Source organism: Bison bison, unplaced genomic scaffold (genome assembly GCF_000754665.1).
Source record: "Bison bison bison isolate TAMUID 2011002044 unplaced genomic scaffold, Bison_UMD1.0 scf7180017864456, whole genome shotgun sequence".
Classification (NCBI taxonomy): Eukaryota; Metazoa; Chordata; class Mammalia; order Artiodactyla; family Bovidae; genus Bison; species Bison bison.
In genome coordinates this window covers 167,024-167,438 of record NW_011495018.1, presented here as the reverse complement: position 1 = coordinate 167,438, position 415 = coordinate 167,024, and the positions used below count along the sequence as shown (strand labels likewise).

General features: G+C 67.7%; 1 protein-coding gene across 1 annotated transcript in view; it reads left to right on the top strand.

Annotated features, from left to right (window-relative positions):
- The window catches only part of INPP5A (inositol polyphosphate-5-phosphatase, 40kDa), a 109,579-nt gene that overhangs the window by 68,706 nt on the left and 40,458 nt on the right, over positions 1-415 (top strand). The window lies entirely within an intron of this gene.

The following is a 415-nucleotide window of genomic DNA, read 5'->3' as shown; positions in this document are numbered from 1 at the left end:
ATGACCCGCTCCTGCGGTGAAGGAATTGTGGCTGCTTCCATGAAGGATGAGCCCCTCGTCCCGCCAGGCACAGCTTCCCCATCCATTGTCCCCGCCAAGGACTTGATGTCAGGGGCAGCCTCCCAGCCCGCCACCCCGCCCACCGCAGTCCCTGCCCCAGAGACTGTCCCCTCTGCCCTGTGGGTTGGGGAGGGCGTGGCGGGGGAGCTCCGGAAGCTTCCTTCCTCGGTGCCCCCTCCCCTGACCCCCCCCATGCACCCCAGCCGATGGGCCCTGCAGTCCTCCTGGGCCGTTGGCCAGAGCCGCGTTCAGCAGGAGGGTGGTTGAGCTTCCCGGGAACAAGGCAGGGGCTGAGAAGTCAGCTTGAGAGGTCTCCTGGCCTCACCCCCATCCAGACTCCCCCTGGCTCCTCTGC